General features: G+C 49.0%; 1 long non-coding RNA gene across 2 annotated transcripts in view; it reads left to right on the top strand.

Moving 5' to 3' along the window:
- Nucleotides 1-23,616, top strand: part of LOC129690643 (uncharacterized) — a 58,934-nt gene that overhangs the window by 27,566 nt on the left and 7,752 nt on the right. For both annotated transcript variants that reach the window (XR_008722344.1, XR_008722345.1), the window contains exon 3: nt 10,926-11,036. This is a non-coding gene — a long non-coding RNA (uncharacterized LOC129690643). The remainder of the gene's footprint in view (nt 1-10,925; nt 11,037-23,616) is intronic.

The raw sequence follows: 23,616 nt of genomic DNA on the forward strand, positions 1-23,616 counted from the left end.
CCCTACAGCCTGAGTCCGCAGCAGCCAGTTCTGGTGGAACTGGAAGCAGCCTGCCACCCTCTTACCCTGACTGCCTGTAGGGCTTGGCTTCCCACACGGAGGCCAGAGGTCAGCAGGCCACTCTCCCAGCCCCCTTGTTTCCCTTAGGGCTGGACTTCAAGCCCAGGATGAGTGGGGAGCTGCCAGGATACAAGGCCTCCTTGGGCAGTATTTCTTGATTACACCAGCCACCACACCATTACACCCGTGCTCTCTCCCTCTGTTCCTTTCTCACTGCCCCCCCCCCCCCCCCCCCCCCTCCCCCCCCCTGTCCCTTCCTCCCCCCCCCCCCCCCTCACGACATGTATAAACACATCAGCTGCGGCTCACACACGTGCACCCCATACTTACACTCACATCTCCCGAAGAACACACCCCCTCACACGCATACTTCCCCATTCACGCTTGCATCCCGCCCACAGCTAGGAGGTCAGTGGAGAACAGCGATACAAATGGGCCCAGCAGAGCCCAGCCTGGCCACGCTCATAGACAGGGCATGTGGGCTGGTCCACCTCAAACCAGAAAGTCTAAGGAGAGAACAGACTCCCCTGGATCGTGTGTACATCTGTGTGTGTGTGCGTGCAGATGCACACACATACAAATAAACTAATATAAGCAAAATTTCAAAACTTTTTATTGATTGTGAATTTCACATCGTGCGCTCCAATCCCACTCATCTCCCCATCCCTTCATGTCCACCCTCCACCCTGGCAATCTCCCCCACAAATAAAATAAGATAGAATAGAAAACAAAACAAAGCATATTGTCGTGGAAGATGCAGTGTTTCACCGGTATTCCCTTTTCTCCACACATTGCTGTTTGCAAAAGTTCATTGCAGTGAGTCACTGGCCTGTTTCTAGGCCTCTGGCTTCTGCTATACTATCAGTACTGGATCCTCACGGGGCCCCCTCTTGGATATCCTGTTGTTGCTCTGTGTCAGGGAGATCCTGCAGCTTTGGATCTGCAGGAGGACCTGCCCTTTCATGTACTTCAGCAGATCACAGATGGGGTAGACGTTGGGTTAGGCCAGATCAAAGCTGTGGATTTGGGTCTGGGAGGTAGCTAAGTTGGTTAGCCTGCCAGCTCTCCTGTGCTCCAGGGCGAGCTCTCCAGCACTGTCCCTAGCTAGCTCACCCAATTCTGCAGCCAGCAAGGGGCAGGGTCAGCTCTCTTGCTCTCATGTCCTCAAGGCACGCTCACCCCCTTCACCACCAGGACCAACCCCATTGTGCTGCCCAGCGAAGCACAGGGCCCACTTTCCCAGTGAGGGACAGGGACAGCTCTCTTGTTCTCTTGATCTGCGGGGAGGGACAGCTTTCCTGAGTGTGCTGGCCCACAAGAAGGTGGGGGCAGCTTAGCACAGTGCCTCAAGCAGCAGCCCAGACAGCATGGCCTGGCACATCAACACAGACCCTGGCTGCCATAGCATCTTGACTCAGACATGACCCTTGGTGGCAGACCAGGCCAGGACCTCACCCTGGCCTCTTCATATACCTGTTACTCACTGGTGCCAAGTCTCCAGTTCCACTTTTTTCTACAGTGTATAAACTCCTTGGCTTCACTTTCTCTTCCATTTCTTCCCTGTGGATTCCATCTTCCCCATCTCTCCATCACACATTTGTCCATCACAGTGGTTCCTGTCTCAGGTGCTTGGGTGTCTTCCTTTCGGCCACCATACCTGTGGTGTCTTTCTTCTGGCCTCCCTGGCTGAGTAAACAATTAAAAAAAAAAAAAAAAGACAAATTCACCCTATTAGACTCAGCTATTTAAGAAATGTAGGAAAGGGCTGGAGAGATGGCTCAGCCATTAAAGGCTAGGCTCACAACCAAAAATATAAGAAATGTAGGAAAACTTCTTTATTCATTAAATGAGAGAAAATATTTGGGCATTAGGTCAATATGTTAAAATATATTAATATGATAAATTCCAATGTGTGTGTGTTGTGTGTGACAGTAAAGGTGTTTCTTGATATGTGTAAATGTCTGTACATTTATGTGCATGCTCTGAGTATGTGTGTATCTATGTGTGTGTGTTCCTGAACGTCTGCTCATGTATGTGCACATGCACTTACGCAGGCGTGTTTGATAGTTCTATTCCAAGAGTGGCTTTCAGCAGGTGCCACCCAGTGTCCCTCTGGTGGCCAGAATCCTGTGCTGTGGAATTGGAGGCATGGACAGTATGCTGACTATGCCCCCCACCTGACTACATGGCTGGGGGTTGACCCAGCTCTCCCAACCGCTACTTGCAGAGTGGTTCACTCTGTAGGGAGGAGGTGGTCTCCAGCTGCTCCTCAGGAGGTGGTGGTCTTGGGGAGGGGTCTCACATGCTCTGCGGGTTCACCAGAATCATCCAGATGATTCTGTCCCCTTCTGTCCACTGCAGCTGCGACTGTAGCTGGGGGTGGGGGTGGGGGCTTTGGCCAACCACCTAGCCTCTGTGCAGAGGACATCTCTGGGCTGCTTAAGGAGAAAGGGTCCTGATGCTGGGCAAGTGTGTACCCCAGACATTCATGCCGCCGAGCTTGCTTGCCATGCTTTCATGCTCCAAATTGGCCATCGCTTCAGAACCGTGAGTCAAGAAAATCAGACGGGAGAGAGACCACGAGCAAAGCCAGGCCTGCATTAGGTGGTGAAAGCATGGGAATGTGACTCAGGAGGGCCGAGCCCGCTTCTCTCATCGGCTTACTTAACGGCACCTCAGTGTTCTCGGGGTACTTCCCTCCATGTCTGCTCAAGTCACTTGCCCGGGCTGTGGTCATAGTCACATAGGGCCTGCAGCATCCTACGCTTCTAGCACGCCGTAGATGACGTCACGATGCACGTGCCGTCTCAACATCTGATAGGTTGGGTGTGTTCCAGTAAAATGCATGTCTTCCTGACTATTTTCTATCCCTACGTGGCTGACTCTGCTCGTCTACATGGAGCAGAATCCGTGGTCAGCCAAACAGAGGTGGCGGGGAGTGGCCAAGCTGCTTTGTGAATCTGTTCATAGCCACTTGTGGGCAAACTGTTTAGCACTAAACAGTTCCTGGGACAAGCCTCCTTCAGTCCTAAACACACACCAATATCTACCTTGTAACAAGTCCTAGGCTGTCTGAAACGTGTTTACATTCCTCTTGATGATAAAAGTACAAAGGGCCTCCGGTTGAAAGGAAACACAAACACCTTCACCCCTAAACTCAACACTAAACTTTCAGTTCTCCAGAATCCTACCACACCAGCTACCCCTCAATGCATGAAGGTTTTTTTTTTTATTTTAATTTTTTTAAAGAGAGGGTTTTTCTGTGTAGTCTTGGCTGGCCTTGAACTTTGTAAACCAGGCTGGCCTTGAACTCACAGAGATCCACCTGCCTCTGCCTCCCTGAGCATGAAGCTTTACTAACCATGTTATAGCGGCTGATTCATGAGTCTCAGGATGTGGGCATCGATTTGAGATGGATTTGATGAATGGACAAAGGACAGTGAGCCACAGATGTCAGAGCTGGGAGCCCTTGGGAGGGACTCCTCATTCTGGGTCTGTGACTAAGAACTGTGAATTGGCTCCCATTGGTGGGAGGGTCAGTGTCCCTGGGTCCCCAGAACTGTGTCAACAACAAAGTGAAGCTGTGAGATTAGAGAATCAAGACTTGGCCTTGAGTGTATGTTTGTCTACACTTGCATGGGCCTGGGAGCTGGAAGGCTCTGCCTTAAAAAGTACCAAAAGGCAAATGAGGTCCCCCAAGCCCTGCAGCTCACTTCAGAGGGCCCCTGGAGATCCCAGAAAGGATGGAGAGCAAAGGGCCCTTGCCTTCCCATGAGCACCTGGTTCTGTGGTCCTGAGAATGCAGCAAACGGCTTCAAGGAAAGAACTAAAGGCCTTCTTTTATGCCTGACATGTGCCTGGGCCTTCTCGAAGGAGCTCCCTGGGTAAGGAGTTGAGGGTGGAGGCTGGGTTTGGGAGACCACTTCTCTTAAAATACTTAAAGGTTTCTGGGAGAGTTTATCTGGTTCTCTCTGCTTGCATGATTTCTGTGTGGCAGGCATGTCCTCAGCTGATGATTACTGAGACAGTTAAGTTAGGACTGCATTGGCTGGAAGGCTCTTGTCTGCCACAGACTGGCAGAGAGGCCTGGTCACCTGCCTACTCGTTTCCCAGTCTGTGATGGGAAAGGAACGCCCGCAGGCCCCACTCGTGGCAAACCCTTGGGGTGCCTACAGCCACACTAGGGGGCTGCAGAGGAAGCAGGATGTAATGAAAAGGGGAGGGTCTTTTCCCCCTGGTCAGACGCATATAGAGGACTGTAGGGAAACAGCATTGACTGTAAGACCTGGGATCTCACAGCTCAGGAGTTCAAGATCGTGCCCTTCCCAGAAACTCCCCCAGACCACGACTTGTTGCAAAACCAAGAGGTTTATTAACCATTGCACAATGGGGTCACCCCTGCCGGTCAGCAAAGAGTGGCACCCGGAGACAAAGGCCTTTAGGTTTTTAAAAGAAAAATTTCGGGAGATTTGAAGTTGCAGTCTTGGCAATTTAGGATTGGATGAGGAAGCTATAAAGTAAGATAATTGGTTAGTCTTAGGTGCTCAAGCTTGGCCAGTCCTGCCAAGTGTGGATGCAGCTGCAATTTAAGGTGGGGGTGGTTAGCTCATCCTTGAAGATTAGGGGCTGCGGACTTTTGGCTGCAGGTCAAAAGCTACTCAGAAGTAGTCTGGGTTCGTTGCTAAGAAATGCTATCTCAAAGACAGGATTTTTTCTTTTTGCTGAGTGAAGGTCATTGCTTGCTTGCCTTTTTTTCTGTCTGTCCTCATAGATAGGGTCACATTTTTTCATTCTCTGGAAAGGTACTAAGAGGCTTTAGCTTAACCTGAACCTAAAACTCAAAACTATAGGCTTTAGAAGACATACAGGTTACAAAGTTAGTCTAACCCTTTCATGACCACCCTGTCTCCAGATTGCCAAGCCCCAAAGTAGAGACTACAGTTCACTCTGGAGTTTGGAAGGATGGATCCAGCAGATGGCGCTACCCATCAGCCACCATCCTCAATTCCAACCAGGGAATCCGAGCAAATGCCTTCCCTGTGGAGGGTTCCGGCAGGACAGTGAATGAGGAGTAAATACTGGGTAATCAGAGACACACCTCAAGTGAACAGGCAGAGTTAGGCCCTGGCAGAGAACAGACTCACACCAAGCTAAGGCTTAGGGGGGAGGGGTGGAGCCACACAAAACTGAAGCCAAACCTCCCGCAAGACAAGTTACAGGGATTCCTGATCGCCCCCTAGTGGGACTGAAGGCCATCGCAGGACGGGGTGTTCTCTGGGAAGCGTTTATTTCCCTGGATGGCTGCCTTGTGAGGCTAGACTGCCCCCGAACTTCATATCTGACGGTGCTTGCAGACGACGGAAGACTTCTGGTGGACAGCGGACACTGAAATGCTGGTCCTGGAGGCTGGGACTGAGTGAGCTGGAGGGCAGCCAATCCAGTTAGCTCCTTGGGCCCTTGCGTCAGGAATGTGAAGTTACAAGTCAAATTTGGCTTGAAACTGCTGGGCACCGCAGGTGTGAGTGTACACGTGTATGTGGGTGTGGAGTCAGCAAGCCTGAGGTAGGACACCTGACTTCGCTGATGGAACTAGTGGCCAGTCATTGAGCCCATCCTCCCTTCTGGAGAACTGTGTCTCTGTGGGGTTGGTAGATCCTTACAGTCAGACCCGCAGGAGGAGCGGTCCCGGGCTGAGCAGGAGCCCCTCACCTCCGTCATTGTTCCCAAGTACCTCAGGGCATTTGCTCTGGTTCAGAACTCTTGGCTGCGGCTGCTTATATATCCTTCACCCCTCTTTTGGGGGGGGGGGCTCAGCTGGCTCAGCCCCTCCATGGCCTACTTAGGGCAGGCCACCTTTGAAGCTCGTGAGAAGGTTTCACCGGAAAGGGAGCAGCCTTCATTCCCTATGGAAGATGAAGCTCCTTCGTTGCCACCTCCTCAGCCCTCCTGCTGCCTTCCATATACACAACCACTGCCTGTGAAGACTCTATTCAAGGCTCTCTTTCAAGGCTCCCAGAGAGATGGAGGCAGCCCTGTCAACTATGCTCTCCCATAGCTTGGGGTGCCTCACGGCAGAGCTCCTGAACCTACTGTCCCGCCTGATTCTTTCATATACCCTCATCCCCCTACCTGGGATGGTGGGGTGGATGCTTCACTGCTTTGGGTCCAGTCCATTCTCGTATCATCTTCAAACCAAAGGCTCTATTCTGGTGGGCACTGCACTCTTCTCTCTTTGACAGACAGCACCGCAGGCCCAGAGCTAGGGCCCGGAAACAGAGGCAGGTGTGTCTAGACCCCCCAGACAGAATAGCAGCCCTGTGCCCTTGACTCCCCGGGGTAGTCCCTGAGCTGCTGTCTCTAGCACTTCTGCAGGAACTGTGGCCACTGCCTCCTTCTGGGTCCTAGAAGACCTACTCTCAGGGTGGTCTGGAATGGTATCCTGCTCCTTGCAGGGCCTATCCTTGCCACATGCCCTCATGCACTCATTATATTGTAAGCAGAAATAGTAAAAAGGTGAGGCAAGCTCTGCGCCCCCAGTGAGGCCGCTCCTGCATGCTTTTGTAGAGTCACTGCTGCGTTCAGGCTCGAATTCTGTTCCCAAAGCCTGACTGAGGGCTGTACCCTGCACACTGCCAATCTCCCCTGTCCTCCCCTCCTCCGGCATCAATCACCTATTAAACCAACACCTTACAGGCTTGCTTAAGCTTGATCTTACAGAGGCATTATCTCAATTGAGGTTCCCTCCGCTCAGGTGACTTTAGCTTGTGTCCTACTCACTGGTTTCAGGCAGCAGCGGTGTCTAGATCCACCTCCCCGTGGGTCAGGTGTATGCACCGCCCCTGTACCGCAGCCACAGAGGGCAGGCTGGGAAGAGCATTATCTAGAAACCTAGAGAACAGACGGATATACATGGATATCCACATACAGCCCTCCTCTGCCATCCACCATGTGTCTGGGGTGTCTCAGGCACTTTCCTGCCATTAATGTTTGTTTTTTGTTTTTCCTGAGGGCATGGAGAGGCGGGATGGAGTGACCTAGTTAGGCTCTAGACATTGTCCTTAAACACCAGGGAACAGTGGAGACCCCAAACAGCAGAAGTTTCTGGAAAACCTGAGAAAGCCACACTGTCCAGAGTAGATGCTATTTGCCTCCACAGGAAATACAGCTGGAGCCCTTGTTGGGATCAGTAAGCAGGCACTTCTATGGCCAGCTCCAAGGGACCTGATAGACCGGTTATCAGGCATTTGTAAAGACACCCTGACCACCTGGAATTACCTGCTCATGCCCTTGATCACCCTATGAGAGAACTGGAACCCTCCCCCCCCTCTTCTTCCTCTTCTGCTCCCTGATTCTCTCTCTCTCTCTCTCTCTCTCTCTCTCTCTCTCTCCCTCTCCTCCTCTCTCCCCCTCTCTCTTCTTCCTCTTCTGCTCCCTGATTCTCTCTCTCTCATCTCCTCTCTCCCCCTCTCTCTCTTCTTCCTCTTCTGCTCCCTGATTCTCTCTTTTCTTCCTCTTCCTCTGTTCTGCTCTCTCTCCCTTCTTCTTTTCTCTGTCTCTGCTCCCTTCTCCTCCTTTCCCCTAATAAACCTCCCACGTGGAACCGATCTCGTGGCATGATTTGTGAACCCGCGTGTAACCTTCACATTCGCACGTTTCCTAACAGCCCTACCCTGCGGCCTCACCTGTTTGAGGCTACCTTGTCCCAGTGTTTTCTCTCTGACCCTGCTGGGTTACTCTCCAGGACAGTGTTTGCTTGTGGCTTCCTTGACAGGTGGCCATTTGGGCAGCTCTTTGTGGCAATTCTATGGGCTCACCCTAGGTTGTGTTGCTCTGTCTGGCCTTTGCTAGATTCTCCAACGCCTGCTCAGTGCTCTGGTCTCAGACTCTAAAGCTCTCTCTGTAACCTGTGGAGGGTTTGTTTGGCCTGTTCGGAGGGTGTAAATGTTGGAAATACTACGAGGTCAGTGCAGGGTCGGAAGGATCAGGCTTGGTGGAGGAGGCCAGTGGGTTCTTGTGAAGGCTTGGATGTGCCCATATGGAGGGGGAGAGACAGAGACACAGAAATAGGGAGGGAGACAGATATCAGAGAGATGGATGAAAATAGAGACATAGAAAGAGGAGGAAGCAATGGAGGAAGAGTGGGGCCAGGCTGGGGAGGAGTGAGTTTTTCCCAGGGTCTAGGGTAGAGTAACAGTTACTGGAACCTGACAACAGTACAGACAGCTTGAAAGTAAATGAGGCAAGTAGAAGGAGCTGGAGCTGGGGAGCTGTGTTCATTCAGCTCAGCTTGTTGGGTGCAGGTCAGGTGCAGGTAATGAGAAAGCCAGATTCAAGATAGGGTGCTCAGCATACCCATCTCTCCCTCATTCCTCCCCTACCGTTTCCTCAGCCTCTGCCTTTCTGTGGTGCCCATGGCTCTGATTCTGTGCGCAGGTGGCCTGAAACACATGCAGGTCAGGAGTCAGAGAAAAACAACAGCATACAGCGTGAAGTGCTTCCTTTGCTCCTCAGAGTGTCATCTTCACACCACTCTCCTGCTTTCTGGTGGGCAGGGAGGGTCCTGAAGGACCGGCTGCTTTCAACCTAAGCGTTCTTCTCTGGAAGCCTGTGGGGATCCAGAGCAGCTCTGTAGAAAGGCCTCAGGCTCCCGAGCTTGCTCCAGCATTTAATGGGACAGATGTCGGCGGCATCTGTGGAGACCGTATCTTGAGGGATGCTCCTTGAAGCCTTCCCCAGCCTTTACTCTGGCATAGCAGTGGTCCCCTTCCTAAAGTAGCACTATGCCTAACCTCTGGCGATAAGCTGAGAACCAGTGGAGCTTGGTCTCCTGGCTCAGATTCCCAGATTCCCAGATTCCCAGATTCCCAGCCCTGCCCAGATCTCACAGGTATGTATGTGGTGTGTATGTGTGTTGGGGGAGGGAGGTGTTTGCAAAGCAGATAATAGGCTTATCCCTTAGCTTTGGAGAGGGGTGTTGAGCCCGGGGACCTCATCCCGTCTAGTCACTTACAGTTTCTCTGTCAGGGCAGCTCCCTATGTGATGGTTTAAATGAGAATGTCCCCCCATAGGTTCATATATTTGAATACTCGCTCCCCTGTTGGTGAAACTGCTGAAGCCTTGAGGTTTCAAAAGCCCACGCTATTCCCAGCTAGCGCTCTCTGCCTCGTGCTTGTGGATCAGATGAAAGATCTCAGCTCCTGATGCTGAGATACTGAGACACTCGTGCTGCCAGCTGTCACGCTCCCCGTCATGATGTTCTTGGACTCACCCCTTTGGCACTATAAGCCCGATGAACCGTCTCTTCTATAAGTTGCCTTGGTGATGGTGTCTTATCATAACAGTAGGAAAGTAAACCAACACACCCTCTGAGCAGAACCTATGGGAGTACCCCAGCCTCCTCCCCAGGGTGTCACTCTTGAAGATTTAGTAAATGGGAGCAGCTGAAAATGTAGTCTGATGACAGGACAGTCATCCACAGGGAGCTGTGTATTCTACTGGTTCCAGGAAATACACTAACACTCACATTTAGATTTAATCAGATGTCCAAGATGAAGGCCAAGGCCAAAGGCAGAGCCATACAAGTATGGTCACAGTCATGACTGAGACAGGAAGAAGACAGAGTGCAGGGCCACTGATGATCAAGACCCAAGAGAAGTCTAAATGTCAAGGAGAACACAAAGACCGAATATGGCCAGGGACAACAGGCTAGATGGAAGCTGACATCAAATGGTACTTCCTGCAACTGAGACCAAGCCAAAGCTAAGGCCATGGCCAAATTACCTCAGCAGGCTGTCAAGATAGGCTACTTGGCTTCTGCCCCCGTGGCAAGTACCTGCAATAGTCTTGCAGAGCCCCACAGGCTGAGGTTCTCAGCTCAGTGACCCAGAGGTTTCACTCTCAGTCTAGTCAGCAAGGTTGGAACTAGACAGAGGTTGGGGTAGAATTGGAGTGGACTATAGAGTATTTGTGTGTCTGAGTGTGTATATGCATTTGTGTTTCATAATTTTTTGTTTTTCTTTGTTTAGTTGGTTATCAATACAGGGTCTTATGTAGCCCAGGCTGCCCTCAAACTCTCTATATGATCCGAAGCTGGTCTTGAACTCTGGATCTTTCTGCCTCCATCTCCCAAATTACTCAATCAAAATATATTAGTCAGGCTCCTTTAGGGAATCAGGCCAATAGAATGCATGTCAATGGAGGGAAATTATCAGATCGGCTCACACCAGAGACTGGAAAGTTCCAAAGAAGCTGTGTTCAGAGGCAGGGAAGCCAGCAGCTGTGTAGGAGCAAGCAAGACTCGAGGCTGCACAAGATGTGATGATCCTGCCCATGCCTGGAGGCCCCAAAGTCCCCCAGGGGTCTGATGGTTCAAGCTTACACTCGAAGGCTCAAGAATGGGAAGTGTGATGTCCCCGTGACAGCAGCAGAGAATGGAGCTGCTAAGGAAAGGTCCTTCTTCCTGATTCCTGTTCCATCACGATGGCCAGCCTGTTGATGGTGAACCTCAGTCTGGAACACACCTTCCTTCCTTCCATTTTTCTTGGAAACATGTCACAGACACACTAGAGAAGACCCTTGCCAGTTCTTTAGGAATCTGTCATGACTTTAGGAATCCGACATGTGAACGAACAAATGTCTGTTTGCCAAGGTAAGACACAGGTGACAAAGTAAAAAACAAACAAACAAACAAACACAAAAAAACCATTCTACCCAAGCCTATCTCAGTGAGCCTGGGAGTTTCTTGGGCGCTATTTATAGGAACATGGGTAAGTTAATGGCAGCTTTATCACCCCCCCCCCAAAAAAAAAAAAAAAAAACAACAGAATAAGCTTGTGGTTTATGGTGTCTATTGGTTTCCTTCTAGTAAACTCACACGATGGATCTCAAAGGTTGCATGGGACCGCACAAGACCAAGCAGCACTTTTGAGGTTTTCACCGGAAATGTGGCAGACCTGTCTCTAGACCAGACAGAACTGTAAGTCACCAGAAACAGTCTTTGAGAATATGTTACTTTAGTGTTGTTGCTGTTGCTTCCCAAGCTTTTTAAGATTTATCAATGTTTAATTCTTATTTGGTACAATTATTTATTTATGTTCATACGGTTAATTTTTTAAATGTTTTTTTTTTCATTAAAAATTATTTTGGTTGGATGGTGATGGCCTTTAATCCCGACACTGGGAAGGCACAGGCAGGTGGATCTCTTGAGTTTGAGGCCAGCCTAGTCTATAGAGCAAGCTCCAGGCTGGTCAGAGCTACACAGAGAAACCCTATCTTGAAAAAACAAACAATATATACATATATATTTATATATATGTATGATATATGTACTGGTGTTTTGCCTGTACATGCATACAGTGCCTGTGGAGTGCCAAAAGAGGGCATGGTATCTCCTGGGACTGGAGTTGGGAGCTGCCATATGGGTGCTGGGAATCAAACCCCTTGTCTTCTGGAAGAGCAGCCAGTGTTTTTAACTGCTGAGACATTTTTCAAGCCCCTTATTTTGTTTTGTTTTGTTTTTTGAGACAAAGTCTCATATCATCTAGTCTGATTACTTCAACTCCTGATCCTCCTGCCTCTACTACCCAAATACTGGGATTGTAGGTGTGTAATGCTATACCCAACTTGTAAATAAAATTTAAAAATTATTCATTACATTTATTTGTGTGTGTGTGAGAGAGAGAGAGAGAGAGGGAGAGAGAGAAAGAGAGAGAGAGAGAGAGAGCGAGAGAGAACCTTGGCTTGAATATGGAAATCAGAAAATAACCTGCTGGAGTCATCTCTCCTTCCACCATGTCAGTGCGGGGGATTGAACTCAAGATATCAGGCTTGGCAGCAGGTACCTTTACCTAGCTGCTCCATCTCACTGGCCAGTAATTTAATTGTAAACACATGCTTAAAACCACATTCATCCTCAGCTTGCCAAAGCCCAGCAGTAGCTGGCAGCACTCAGAGTTTTCCTATCACTGATAGGGATGAAAGTACACAGGCTGAAGGGGTAAGCTAGGCCCACAGCCATATTTTTTTTCTGAAGGTGGAGAAGGAACATGGGCTTGCTCACACACGCACACATTCATATCACATGCTCTACAGGGGCAAAAGAAGTGGGAGTGGCAGGGCTCTGGGCCAAGGATCCCTGTCATCTTAGGCCCTGTTTCAGATACCTCATCTGTAGAGGCTTTCCTCATGTCCCTTCCTGTCCTTGTTCCCTTCTTCCGACTGCCCAGTGTTCTTGTCTTATCTCCCTGCCATATCCTTCTCTCTGATCTTTCCCAGTTGTCCTTGACTTTGTACCTTTCCCACTGAACCCAAACCCAAGATCGGAATTAGAGCTTGGGTGGGGGTGAGGTGGGTCGGTCTGAAGAGCTCTGAGGAGCTGAAACCAAAGCTTTCTTAAAAATAGAGGTCAGGTCCTGATGGACTCGTACTTACCTTAATTCAGAGAACACTGCAGGTCCTCTCCTAGAAAGAGGGTCTGTTGAAAACTGAGAGATTCGGCAAACACCACAATACGTGAGAGTTAAGGGATTTGTATAGTTTAGCAATGTAGTGCCTGAAAACATGAAGGTTAAGTAGAGAGTTTAAATCTCATCCTCCTGGGTGACAAGTACTTTTTTTTTTTTTTTTGAGGGGGTAGGATTCAAACACGGGGTGGCATGAGTGCTAGGCACGTGTTGCCTCATTGGGCAAAATCTTCGGGGAAAATACTTTTCTTAAAACAAAAATAGCCAGGGCCAGTGCGGGCAAGTAGAAATAGTCAAATCCAAACCCAGTATCTGTTTAGAAAGCAGGGTGGGGATGGATGACAAATGGCCAAAGAGCGAGCAATCGAGCAACTGAGATGGTATTTTTTGGAACCAGTCAGGAGGAGGCTTGGTTTCGTTTCCCCTTCTGAGAAATAGATCTGGCGTTGGAGAGAGGAGAGGCATTGCTAAGCCATGCAGTCTTTCCTACAAACTAAACTGTTCGCAGCTGTTACAGCGATGCTGAGAGGTTTTGATGCCATGGAAGAAAAGCTTCTGTGAATGTGGTCAAGGGGGGCTGGAGAGATGGCTCAGCGGTTAAGCTCACTGGCTGCTCTTTCAGGGAGTCTGCGTTTAATTTCAACCATCCACACGCCAGCTCACAATCCCTCTAATTCCAGTTCCAGGGTATCTGGCACTCTCTTCTGGCCTGCAAAGGCACCAGGCACACATGGGCACACACACATGCACTCAGGGAAAACATCCACACACGTAACATAAATAAATAAGTCTTTTAAAATGTGGACAAGGAGCTGGGCCTGTGGCTCAATGGGAAGCATGCATAAAGCCATAGGTCCAGTCTCCAGAACCCCATGGAATGGTGTGATGTTGCATGCCTATAATCCCAGCACTTTGAGATACAGAGGCAGGAAGATGAGGCGTTCAAGGTTATCTGTGGCAACTTAGGGGGTTCAAGGCCAGCCCGAGCTATGTGCGACCCTGTCTGAAACAAACAGACAAGCAAACAAACAAAACAAATCTAGAAAAAAATATGTACAGAAGGATCCCAGCATTCTAAGAGGCAGAGGCAGAAGGATCTCTATGAGTTTGAGGCCAGCCTGGTCTTCAAAGTGAGTCCAGGACAGCCAGGGATATACAGAGAAACCCTGTCTCTAAAAATAAATAATAAAAAAAAGAGTAACAAATGTGCACACAAGGAAAAAGTATTTGTGCTAAAACTGCCTGGAACAGAAGACAAAAACATGATCTGGGTTATCATGAAGGACACAATATGCAGTTTGTAGGCACTTGATTTTCTTTTTCTTTTTTTTTTTTTTGACACTTGATTTTCTAAAAAAAAAAAAAAAAGATTCTTTTTATGTAACTGAGATAAACCTGTGACCCTCTTGATTTAGCTTCTCTAAGGATGAAATTATAAATATATCTCTGGATTTCCATTCTTTTTTTAAAATGGGGTTTGTATTCATGTATTTAATGGATGCATATTTATAGAAAACTCATCCAGTTGTTAGATGGATATTTGTGGAATGTCTATCTTGGGCTGGCCTTGCTGGAATGCTCAGTTCAGTGCTCGAGGTCCCAGGTCTAGCTCACATGGGGCTTTGCTCCAGCTACTTCTTTGCTGCTTAGAGAGCCTCCAAGCTATGTCCTATGTCGTCAGGCTCTCCTGGAGATGGTGGCCACTCCTACTCATCTTGCAGTACTCAGAGGCAATGTCTCATCTTCCAGGACAGCCTTTGGCTACATCTGTGTGCCGGCCTCAAGCATAGCAAGACCACAGTGCTGGCTCTGTCACTCTTCTCTTCTGGGTTGGGCACTCCCTAAGGCTGTAAGATGCTGTAGGGTCCTTCTCAGGAGGTAGAAGTGAGCCTCCCTGCGGCTGTTCTCCTGGAGGCTGCGGAATGGCCTCACACAGTTGAAATTGCTAGAGAGAGTGGGAGTAGGAAGTGAGGGGCCTGGGATGGCAGCTCCTGGCAGAGAAGGTATGGAAGTTGTGGACCCTGATTTGCTCTATTAAGCCTAGGAAGGTAGATCTTATTTGGTGGGTGAAGTGTCTGTTGCATTCTGAGCACCGTAAGGTGCGTGGCATGCCTGTACTCATTGACTATTTGTCCCAAGCCTGTAAAGCGGTAGCAAAGGCCTACCTTCAGTTTTGAAGTGTGCTGGTGGCTGCTGGGAAGTGGATGCTCTTTTCTTAACGGTACCCAAATAATAAATGGTGGGGCAAGCACAGCCCAAGCTCCCTCTGGTTCTGACTCTACCACAGGCTCTAGATGTGCCGATTCCCTCTGTGGCAGAGTGGGATATCTGCAAAAGAACTCTGTCATGGATGCTTGTAAGGCTCCTCTGCCCGGGTGTCCCAGCAACCTTGACACTCATCAATTCTGGAATCAATTACAGCAGCTTCCAGAACTTCCACTTTTACTAATGGTCTACCATGTGGCTCTCTTTCAGCTAGCCAAGTAAGTTGTTGGTACTTACTCTGAGACTTAGATACGTCAGGATTGAAATGAAACTTCCACGTATACTTTATACTATACCTGTAGGACAAGGTACGTAGCCGAGGCTCAATTCAATGCTAAAATCAAGGCCAAGAGCAAGTCCAAAGTTGACATCAGCAAGACCAAGAGAAGGTCTTATAAAAGATGAAGGCCGACCAAGGCCTAGCCAGACCCTAGCCAGACAGTGAACATGGCAGCAAGGGCCAGCCAATGCTGAGGAAGGGGAGGACAGTGCTGCTGGCATGGACACTAGCTTCCCTTCTATCTGGTCACAGGCTCACCCTGAGCCTACTCACGGGCTCTTGGCCTGCTCCCCAGACTCAGCAAAGGACCCCAGTGTGTACCTCGAGAGTGAGTAGGTCCTGTTCTGAGTGACTGCAGGCCAGCTATCCATTGGGAACTCTGGAAGCAATGGTGTGCTTGAGCCTTCAGAAGAGAGGAGAAAGCAGGGGAAGCCTTACACTGCAAAAGTGGCCTCTTCTTTAGGGACAAGGCACTCTATAGATGGCAGACAGATGGAAGGGGATCTGAGCCAAGCAGTCTAAGGAATGGTGAGAGGTGAGAGGCCTTCTTACCCCGTCAGGAAGAAGAAGGTTTTGTGAAAGGTGGTAAACAGGTCAGAGGTGTCCCTGACCATCTCTTGCTCTGCCCCGGTGGCTGCCTTCAGCTGCAGAGGCCCTCACATTGCTTCTTATAGCCTCAACCCCGCCAGTGTGAGAGCCAGAGCTGCCTCTGTTGGTTCTGGGGTTGCCTTGATCCTTCTCTGGTTCTTTTCTATGTCCCCTGAGGTTCCTACATAAATTACTATCTGCTTTGCAACTTGAGAAAGAGTTGACTTTATTAGATATTAAATATTTTAGAAAGCCCTGAGTGTGAACACTAGTTTTAGGTCAACTTGACCAAACAAGCTAGAGTTATTTGAAAGAAGGGGAACCTCAAATGAGGGGGTTTTCTTAATTAGTGATTGATGGGGAGGATCCAGCTCATTGTGGGTGGTGCCATCTCTGAGCTGGTGGTGCTGGGTTCTATAGGAAGGCAGGCTGAGCAAACCAGTAAGCATCATCCCTCTATGGCCTCTGTGTCAGCTCCTACCTCCAGGTTCTGGCCCTGTTTGGGTTCCTGTCCTGACTTCCTTTGATGATGAATTGTAATGTAAAAGTATAAGCCAAATAAACTCTTGCCTCTCCAAGTTGTTTTGGTCATAGTGTTTCATCACACCAATAGAAACGCTGACTCAAAACAGTCACCTAGTCCCTGTGACCTTACCCCATTGATCCAGTAGCCAGTGCCTGCTGCTTCACCCATCCTGAGATGGGTTCAGAGATGAAGCTGCAGGACTCACAGTTTGAAGGGGGTGGGTGATAATTGGAGATGTGTTCTGGACTTTGAGAACACATCTGGGTATTTGGTAAATACCCAGAGACCCAATAGGTTGTGACCCTCAGTGGTGAATGAGAAGGTGTAGGAACCTCAGAGAACTATTCTCCAGGTGCCTGTGTTAAACTCCAGTAGGGAGACAAGAGGAAACAGCTACTGTGAGCCCCAGGCCCTCACAGAAGCCCCTGGTGGTCTTGCCGGAGGATGTACAAAGAAAGCCAGAGGAGAGAAGTGGAGTGCTCTGGAAGTAAAGTGAGGTCCTGGGAACTTGGGCAGATTTTGCCTGCCACTGGGGACCCGGTAGGCATCCAGGTGGACCTGAAGGGGCAGGCCACTGGCCTGGTGCACTCTTGGGTTGCAGCAAACCTATCTTGCTTGGACATCTGGAGGGTACCAGGTCAGGTGATGATGCTTCAGGCCCAGAGTCAGTGAAGCTGCTTAGGGGGTCCAAGCTGTTTGCCCAGTCCACCAGTGGTTCCTGCCCTGCTGTACTTTAGCTGGCTACCTGGGGATTGGCTCATTCTCTTCCCCTACCCTCTTGGCAGCCACCTGTCTCTTGGGGTTAGAGAGGGCTAAGCCTGGCTTTATGATAATTTTGCCTCTGTCAACTCCTTTGTATATTCCTGATCTTCCTCAAGCCAGAGGGACCGGCCAAGCCCATGGGTTCTGCATGAATCTTCCTGGGGAGGTGGCAGCCTGGAGAAGCCTGGGAGGGAGCCCAGTTTGAGGGTGGGTCTTGGGAGGGAAGGGAGAAGCCTGGGGCAGAGTTTCCATTTCCTGGGGCCTAGGTATATTGGGTGGGCTGTGAGAGGGCTCCCAGAGGTTGAGTTTTGTTTCCTGAAGTGAGGAGTCGGGTGAGGGGAAGTGATGGGGGAAAGGACAGGAAGGAAGCGTGTCAGGCTTGGTGTGAGGAGCTACCTGTCCTGCCCACACTGGGCTAGGAGATCAGATGTCCCAGATACAGAGTTCCACTGCCCAGGCACACAGGGCAAGGCCTCCTCTGTAGCCAGGTCCACTGCCTTCCAGTACCTGCCAATGTATTTCTTTGGGTTTTAGAGACGTTGATGTTCTTTCTGTGCTCCTCCACTTCTGTCCTGATCCTGCCATCTGGGTATCCTCCCGAGGTCCAAAGAGCCCTCCTTTGCCCCTTCTAAACCCTGCTGTGTCCTCTAAGGGTCCTAGTCTGCTGACCTAGTCCCCTCACTGAGATGCTGTCTAAGTCCTCTGCTCACTGGGTCGCCATGAATAGCAGGGACTCAGTACCTCAGCTTCCTGGGGCTCCCTGGGGCTCTCTTGGACTTCCCATTGGGAATTTGAGCCTATCATCTTTCTTCCTTCTCCTCATCTACCAAGCCCCCTAGCAAGTCTCCATGGGGACTAGAGAGCTCAGCACAGCTCAGACTGCATCCAGGTCTTAGGTGGCTGGCTGGGACTCAGTTCCATTTAGAAGGACAGCCTGGGTATAGGAGGGCCTCGGGTACAGCCTTTGGTTGTCAACTTGATGGATTTGGGGAAAGGGGCCCTCATCTGAGGAATGGATGCCATCAGTTAGGCTCGTGGACGCGTGAGGCATTGTCTTACTTGATAACAGATGTAGGAGGTCCCAGCCCACTGTGGGCAGTGCCATCCCTATGCAGGCCGCCTGGGCCTTGGATGAGCAAGTCAAGGAGAACAAGGCTTAATTAAGCAGCAGTCCTCTATGGCCTTTGCTTCAAGGTGCTGCTTTTAGTTCTTGCCTTGGCTTTACTTGATGATAGACTGTGGCTTTAAGAGGAAATAAATCCTTCTTCTCCAAGCTGGATTCGGTCAGTGCCTTATCACAGCCATAGAAACTTCTAGAACAGCCAGCTTCTGGGGATCTTTGGGCCAAGATCCTCTAGCTACTGCTGGGTAGGGGGAGGAAATGCATGGGAGAAGCTGTGTAGTCTCTGGCTGTGCTGTGGCAAGACCCATGTCTTTAAGCTGGTGGTGAGCGAGGGAGCTGAAAGCACCATGCCCACTTCCCCCCTAGCATCTCCTATTGATCTGCAGGAGCAGCTGGAGTCAGGCTTGGCTCCGGGTTCTCTGGGAAGTTCCCATCCTGCCTCAGGACCGTGAGCAAGGCTACATGTGCCCTCTGGTGGCAGAAGCCCTCACAGCCCTGGAAATTTTCAGAACCTTAACCTAACCCCCGAGGAACACAGTCTTAACAAATACTGGCATCTTTGTCAAAGATCAGGTGTCCATAAGTGTGTAGGTTTATTTCTGGGTCCTCTGTTCGGTTCCATTGATCCACCATTCTGTTTCTATGCCAGTACCATGCAGTTTTTATTACTGTTGCTCTATAGTACAGCTTAAGATCAGGGATGGAGATACCTACAGAAGATCTTTTATTGTAGAGGATTGTTTTAGCAATTCTGGGTTTCTGTTATTCCATACGAAGTTGAGAATTTTTCTTTCCAGATCTGTAAAGAATTGTGTTGGTAATTTGATGGGAACTGCATTGAATCTGTAGATTGCTTTCGGTAAGATGGCCATTTTACTATGTTAATCCTGTCAAGCCATGAGCATGGGAGATCTTTCCATCTTCTTATATCTTCTAATTCTTTTTTCAGAGACTTGAATTTTTTTTCATACAAGTCTTTGACTTCCTTGGTTAGGGTTACACTAAGGTACTTTATGTCATTTGTGGCTATTGTGAAGGATGTTGTTTCCCTAATTTCTTTCTCAGACCTTTTGTCTTTTGTATACAGGAGGGCTACTGATTTTTTTTTAGTTAATTTTGTATCCGGCCACTTTGCTGAAGGTGTTTATCAGCTGTAGGCGTTCCCTGGTAGAGTTTTTGGGGTCACTCACGTATACTATCATATCATCTGCAAATAGTGATAATTTGACTTTTTCCTTTCCAATTTGTATCCCCTTGATCTCCTTCAACTGTCTTATTGCTCTAGCAAGGACTTCCAGAACTATGTTGAATAGATATGGAGAGAGTGGGCAGCCTTGTCTTGTCCCTGATTTCAGTGGGATTGCTTTAAGTTTCTCTCCGTTCAGTTTGAGCATCTTCAACAAATGGTGCTGGTCTAACTGGATGTCTACATGTAGAAAAATGCAAATAGATCTATACTTATCACCCTGCACAAAACTAAAGTCCAAGTGGATCAAAGACCTCAACATAAAACCAGACACATTAAGTCGGTAGAAGAAAAAGTGGGGAAAACCCTAGAACTCATTGGTACAGGAGACAACTTCCTGAACAGAACACCAACAGGGGCTCTAAGAGCAACAAGCAATAAATGGGACCTCATAAAACTGAAAAGCTTCTGTAAAGCAAAGGATACCGTCATCAAAACAAAACGACTGCCTACAGATTGGGAAAGAATCTTCACCAACCCTTTATTTGACAGAGGGCTAATATCCAGTATATAAAAAGAACTAAAGAAGCTGAAAAGCAGCAAACCAAGTAATCCAATTAAAAAATGTTTACAGAGAGCTAAACAGAGAACTCTCTGTAGAGGAATATCGAATGGCAGAGAAACACTTAAAGAAATGCTCAACATCATTAGCCATTAGGGAGATGCAAATCAAAACGACCCTGAGATTTCACCTTACACCCATCAGAATGGCCAAGATAAAAAACTCAAGTGACAACACATGCTGGAGAGGTTGTGGAGAAAGGGGAACCCTTCTCCACTGCTGGTGGGAATGTAAACTTGTACAACCACTCTGGAAATCAATCTGGCGCTTTCTCAGACAACTAGGAATAGCGCTTCCTCAAGATCCAGCCATATCACTCCTAGGCATATATCCAAAAGAGGCTCAAGTACACAATAAGGACATTTGCTCAACCATGTTTGTAGCAGCTTTATTTGTAATAGCCAGAAGCTGGAAACAGCCCAGATGCCCCTCAACTGAAGAATGGATGCAGAAATTGTGGTACGCCTACACAATGGAGTATTACTCAGCAATGAAAAATAAGGAAATCATGAAATTTGCAGGTAAATGGTGGGATCTGGAAAGAATCATCCTGAGTGAGCTGTCCCAGAAGCAGAAAGGCATACATGGTATATACTCACTCATATAGACATATAACATAGGATAAACCTACTAAAATTTGTACATCTAAAGAAACTAATCAAGAGAGAGGACCCTGACTAAAATGCTCAATCCCCATCCCGAAAGGCAAAGAGGATGGACATCAGAAGAAGAAGAAAACAGGAAACAACCTAGGAACCTGCCACAGAGGGCCTCTGAAAGGCTCTGCCCTGCAGTCTATCAAAGCAGACGCTGAGACTTACGGCCAACTGTTGGGCAGAGTACATGGAATCTCATGTAAGAAGTGGGAAATAGTAAGATCTGGAGAGGACAGGAACTCCACAAGGAGAGCAACAGAACCAGAAATTTAAACACAGGGGTCTTCCCAGAGACTCATACTCCAACCAAGTACCAGGCATGGAGATAACCTAGAACCCCTGCACAGATGTAGCCCATGGCAGTTTAGTGTCCAAGTGGGTTCCATAGTAATGGGAAGAGGGACTGCCTCTGACATAATCTGATTGGCCTGCTCATTGATCACCTCCCCCTGAGGGGTGAGCTGCCTTACCAGGCCACAGAAGATGACAGTGCAGCCACTCCTGATGTGATCTGATAGACTAAGATCAGAAGGAAGGAGAAGAGGACCTCCCCTATAAGTGGACGTGGGGAGGGGCATGCGTGAAGAGGGAGGAGGGAGGGTGGGGTTGGGAGGGGAGGAGGGAGGGACTTATGGGGGGATACAAAGTGAATAAAGTGTAATTAATAAAATAAAAAAATAGTCAAAAACAAAACAAAACAAATACTAGGTACGTGGTAAGCCAGAAAACAGTTTGAACCAAGTTCAAAGAATTGTGTGCGTGGGTGTGTTTGTGGTATAATGTGTAGGTCCGTGGTGTGTGTATGTGTTGTGCATGAGCAGTGCGGAGGTGGTCTGTGGGAACTGAATGTCCTGTCTGCTCCATGTGTCATATATGGTACGGTTCTGTATAGAAGTTTACTGTGTATCCTGTGCTGCCGTGCAGACGATGTTTTGTGGTGTGTGAGCTGCACATATATGTAATTACGTAATACATGTGAATATTGTGTGTATGTGGTATGCAAAGGCGTGTGCATGTGTCATGTGTGCTTTGCAAAGTATGTTGTATGTGGTGTGTCTGTGTGTTCATGAGTGTTGCTTCTGAATGTGGTGTAATGGGTTTTTGTGTGTGTGTGTGTGTGTGTGTGAGAGAGAGAGAGAGAGAGAGAAACAGACAGAGAGACTCCTGTGTGTGTGTGTGTGTGTGTGTGTGTGTGTGTGTGTGTGTGATTTATGCATTCTGCCACTTCAAAGGCCTGCTGCCTTCCCATGGTCTTCATATTTGGGGGCAGGGTGACATGGTTGCAAGGAGAAGTCCATGCAACTGCCAGCGGGGAGCAACTCCCCAGACCCCTCCATCTTGCTAGGTTCATCATGGTAGAAGGATCGCTGGAAGCCTGGCCCACCAGGCAGCCTGTGGAGATGGTGAGTCAGGCAGGGGCCTGAGCTGCAGTCTGGATGCCTCTGTCTTCCCTGATAGGACTTGCTGGTCACTCAGGAGGCAGTTTTTCCTCATGCCCTCTCTCATGCTCTCTCTCATGCCCTCCCTCTTACTTCACCTCCTGCCGTCCCTCATGCCCTGCCTCATGCCCTGCCTCATGCCCTCCCTCTTGCTTCACCTCATGCCCTGCCCCATGCTCTCTCTCATGCCCTCCCTCATGCTTTCGCTCATGTGAAGCCTCATGTCTCCTCTTTCCCTCCTCCCCACTCCTCATCACCTCTCAAAGCCCTGCCCTATCAGGGTTTCAATTACTTCTGGACTTCAGAGAAGTGATGGACAATTTTTGTTTTTGTTTTTTTGGTCTATGTCTCTCATGCCATATTTAGGACCATTCTAATTTTGTGGGACATCTGCTTTCTTGGACTTGCTAAGTCTCTATACTTTTTCTCTATGCCCTTTTAAAATAATTTATTTATTTTTTATTCTGTGTACATTGGTGTTCTGCCTGCATGTATGTCTGTGTGAGGTTGTTGGATCCGCTGGAAATAGAATTACAGACAATTGTGAGCTGCCATGTGGGTACTAGGAATTGAACTTGGGTCCTCTGGAAGAGCAGCCAGTGTTCTTAACCACTGAGCCACCTCTCCACCCCTTCTCTATGCCCTTTATACCTGGCAGGGGCCAGGCCCATCCAGTGAGTGGAAGGGATGCACGGCAGGCCTAAAGTTAACAGAGCTCCCAGCATGAGCAGCAAGGTGGAAGCACGGAGTGCTGGGAGTGACCCAATCAGAATGCCTTGCAGCAGGATTTACCCACGCTGTAGCCGGATCCCCACTGTTCCCAAAGGTCCACACGTTAGAGGTTTGTCCAAGAGCAGAGCGTATGGGGGGGTGGGTGGCATGGGGTTGTAGAACCTTTAAGAGGTAGGTGTAACAGCAGGTTTTAGGCCTTTGAGGGCATGCCCTTAAAGGAGTTTTGGGAGCCAGTCTTTTGGTCTTTCGTTTTCTTTTCCTAGATGTGAGTCAAGCAGTTTGCTCTGCTGGGCACTCCTGCCATGGTGCACTGACTTGCCACAGGCTCACAGGCCAACTGGCCAAGTGACCATGGACTGAAACTGAGGCCAAACCAACCTTTTTTCTTCACAACTTGATTGTGACAGGCATTTTGTTCCAGTAACAGAAAGCTGAACTATGCCATCAACGCCAGCCTCCCTGTGTCCTAGTAATTTAAGGAAGTGTTCTCAAAAGCATATTCATTTCTTGTTGGAATTAACCCAATTGCCCATCAAGAGAAGATGGAGACTTCACGGCATAGTCGTAAACAGCAGCACGTGTAGGAGGTACCGCACAAATATCACCCGAGGGAGGAGGAGCGAGCTCCCCACGTCGCCTCTGCTTCTCACATCCAAGGACAGACGAGATCCCGGGCTGGCTGTAGACATGGCCCAGGTATCACCCTGTGAAAATCACAGGACACGCACCTTGTGTAGATGTGTTTATGTGCTTCCAAGCTGATGCCATGCACCACATGGTAGACAGCAAGAAAACACAACAGTAGCAAGGTGCTCGGAAAAGCTCCATATACAGAGTGCTGCCAGGGCCTGGGAGGTCCGAATGAGCCTAAGGGTGTCTGAGACTGTTTTCAGCTGTGCTGGTCAGGGTCTCTGC

This window comes from Psammomys obesus, unplaced genomic scaffold (assembly GCF_907164565.1).
Source record: "Psammomys obesus unplaced genomic scaffold, mPsaObe1.curated_primary_1811, whole genome shotgun sequence".
Classification (NCBI taxonomy): domain Eukaryota; kingdom Metazoa; phylum Chordata; class Mammalia; order Rodentia; family Muridae; genus Psammomys; species Psammomys obesus.